Source organism: Bufo bufo, chromosome 6 (genome assembly GCF_905171765.1).
Source record: "Bufo bufo chromosome 6, aBufBuf1.1, whole genome shotgun sequence".
Classification (NCBI taxonomy): Eukaryota; Metazoa; Chordata; class Amphibia; order Anura; family Bufonidae; genus Bufo; species Bufo bufo.
Window position 1 is genome coordinate 414,775,623 of NC_053394.1, and position 3,732 is coordinate 414,779,354.

The 3,732-nt window shown below is 35.7% G+C and overlaps 1 long non-coding RNA gene across 1 annotated transcript; it reads right to left on the reverse strand.

Moving 5' to 3' along the window:
• Positions 1 to 1,689: 1,689 nt before the first annotated feature.
• Positions 1,690 to 2,219, reverse strand: LOC121003758. Its single transcript, XR_005779598.1, has 2 exons — positions 2,164 to 2,219; positions 1,690 to 2,096 (listed from the first exon to the last, which is right to left on the reverse strand). It is a non-coding gene; the product is annotated as an uncharacterized LOC121003758 (long non-coding RNA).
• Positions 2,220 to 3,732: the final 1,513 nt, after the last annotated feature.

The window sequence follows — 3,732 nt, forward strand, 5'->3', positions numbered from 1 at the left end:
CACAGATTTGTGAACAATATTTAAGAGTAAGGGGTCTTTTGTGTATGTAGAAAATGTTTAAGATATTTGAGTTTAGCAAAACCGAAAGTGTTTATATTTTTGGTCAGTGTATTTCATTATTAATAATAATTTTATCTAAATTTAATTATATATTTTTATATTTAATATGATATTGCTTAAATTAAAATCTTTAAAATCAATCAAATATTTTACAAACCCCATTTCCCAAAAAGGCGGGCCGCTGTAAAATGTAAATTGCAGTGATTTGCAAATCTCATAGACCTATATTTTATTCACAGGAGATAATAGAACAGATATCAGATGTGAGACATTTGACCAATTCATGAAAAAAATGAACTCATTTAGAACTTGATAGCAGCGAAGCCATGCTGTTATGTTGGCTTCTTCTTTGTATGATAAAGCTTTAAATTGCATTTGTGGATTGCGGGCGAACTGTGTTCACAGACAATGATTTCGGGAAGTGTTCCTATGCAGTGATTTCCAGTACAGAATCATGCCTGTTTTTAATGCATTTTAATGCACTAGTACTGACTATCGGCCTTGTCCCTTGTGCACATTGATTTCCCCAGATCCTCTGAATCTTTTGATGATATTACGTCCTATAGATGGTCAGATATTCCACGTCTTCACAATTTTAACGTTAAGGAACAATTTCTGAAATTGTTCCACAATTTTAGATGCAGTTTTTTGCAGATTGGTGAACCTCTGCTCATATTTCCCTTTTGTTGCCCCTGTTCCAAATTTTTTGAGATATGTTGCTCCCATCAAGTTCTAAATAATTTAAGTTTTTTATGGAATGGTAAAATGTCTCACTTTCATCATATGATCTACTGTGAATAAAATATGGGTCTATGAAATTTATCAATCATTATATTTATTTACATTTTACGAAGTGTTCCAATTTTTTAGGAATTGGGATTGTATTTTCCTAAATGTAGATAAAGATTTGATTTTCTATATTTGCAATATCTTTTAAATCCAATAAACTATTTTTACATGCATTGTTATATTATGTATTGTATTAAGCTGTGTGCACAATTGTTCAAGTTTTGAGGGTTAATTCTACACTCCTGTCGGTCTATCCAAAATGTTAATAAACCTCAAACCTGAATATTTAGGAAAGTAAAAGTGAGGTTTTGGCTTTCTTAGGAGACTATCTATGTGTGCATAATTATTAGGCAACTATTAGTGTGCAGAATTATTATAAAAAAAATCAGTGGCCAATATAGCCCCCCTTCTTTTCAATAACATTAAGTCATAAGCCTTCCATCTAAAAAAACGCAACCACAGCCTCCCAGACACTGTTCCGAGAGGTGGACTGTTTTACTTCACTGCAACTCTTCCGTCTAAGAAGGGCCCACAAGTTCTCAATAGGCTTTAGGTCAGGTGAGGAAGGGGGTCATGTCATTATTTTTTCATCTTTAAGGCCCTAGCCATGCAGTGGAGTACTTCGATGCATGTGATGAAGAATTGTGCTGTATAAAAATCATGTTTTTTTTTTAAAGATGTCTACTAAAAACTGGCAGTAGATTTGGGAGTTGACTTTGAGTCTATCTTCAACACAAAAAAGGTCCAACTAGCTCATCTTTAATAATACCAGCCCATGTCAGTTAAATCTCTTTTTGTTAGAGGAAAAGAACTTGCCTAATAATTTAATAATTATGCACACCTTGATGTAGGGTCTTGATCTCTTTAGGTCCCCCCCCCCCCCCCCCTTCATTACACAAATACAAATCATGCTTCAATCCAATAAGCATTTAAGTTTATATAGCTTGAAGTTGGAAAATATGCATGAAAATTATGATATGGTCAATGTATACTCACTTGCCTAATTATTGTGCACACAGTGTATGTAATATATATTATATAGTTTAATTTGTTACATTTTTAAGATACAATACATTATTTTACATGCATTAATATACTGTTGAAATTGTTATTTTTTACATTTAAGTTTAGATTTTTTTATAATTGTCTTTTATTTCTTATGAATAGAGGATATAATTATAGCCCTTCTTAATGTCATTGGATGTATTGTTATCCTATGGTGTGGGTGTATTAATAATATTATTTTTCTATTTATTTAAAAATTAGATTTAAAAAATATATTGAATTTTTGTAATTTTTCTTTAAGGAAAATACAAACCGGATTCCAAAAAAGTTGGGACACTATACAAATCGTGAATAAAAACTGAATGCAACGATGTGGAGATGCCAACTTCTAATATTTTATTCAGAATAGAACATAAATCACGGAACAAAAGTTTAAACTGAGAAAATGCACCATTTTAAGGGAAAAATATGTTGAATCAGAATTTCATGGTGTCAACAAATCCCCAAAAAAGTTGGGACAAGGCCATTTTCACCACTGTGTGGCATCTCCCCTTCTTCTTACAACACTCAACAGACGTCTGGGGACCGAGGAGACCAGTTTCTCAAGTTTAGAAATAGGAATGCTCTCCCATTCTTGTCTAATACAGGCCTCTAACTGTTCAATCGTCTTGGCCCTTCTTTGTTGCACCTTCCTCTTTATGATGCGCCAAATGTTCTCTATAGGTGAAAGATCTGGACTGCAGACTGGCCATTTCAGTACCCGGATCCTTCTCCTACGCAGCCATGATGTTGTGATTGATGCAGAATGTGGTCTGGCATTATCTTGTTGAAAAATGCAGGGTCTTCCCTGAAAGAGATGACGTCTGGATGGGAGCATATGTTGTTCTAGAACCTGAATATATTTTTCTGCATTGATGGTGCCTTTCCAGACATGCAAGCTGCCCATGCCACACGCACTCATGCAACCCCATACCATCAGAGATGCAGGCTTCTGAACTGAGCGTTGATAACAACTTGGGTTGTCCTTGTCCTCTTTGGTCCGGATGACATGGCGTCCCAGATTTCCAAAAAGAACTTCAAATCGTGACTCGTCTGACCACAGAACAGTCTTCCATTTTGCCACACTCCATTTTAAATGATCCCTGGCCCAGTGAAAACGCCTGAGCTTGTGGATCTTGCTTAGAAATGGCTTCTTCTTTGCACTGTAGAGTTTCAGCTGGCAACGGCGGATGGCACGGTGGATTGTGTTCACTGACAATGGTTTCTGGAAGTATTCCTGAACCCATTCTGTGATTTCCTTTACAGTAGCATTCCTGTTTGTGGTGCAGTGTCGTTTAAGGGCCCGGAGATCACAGGCATCCAGTATGGTTTTACGGCCTTGACCCTTACGCACAGAGATTGTTCCAGATTCTCTGAATCTTTGGATGATGTTATGCACAGTTGATGATGATAGATGCAAAGTCTTTGCAATTTTTTGCTGGGTAACACCTTTCTGATATTGCTCCACTATCTTTCTGCGCAACATTGTGGGAATTGGTGATCCTCTACCCATCTTGGCTTCTGAGAGACACTGCCACTCTGAGAAGCTCTTTTTATACCAAATCATGTTGACAATTGACCTAATTAGTGTTAATTGGTCTTCCAGCTCTTCGTTATGCTCAAATTTACTTTTTCCAGCCTCTTATTGCTACTTGTCCCAACTTTTTGGGGATTTGTTGTGAAAATTGGAATCAACATATTTTTCCTTTAAAATTATACATTTACTTGGATTAAACGTTTGATCTGTCATCTACGTTCTATTACAAATAAAATATTGACATTTGCCATCTCCACATCATTGCATTCAGTTTTTATTCACAATTTGTTTAGTGTCCCAAC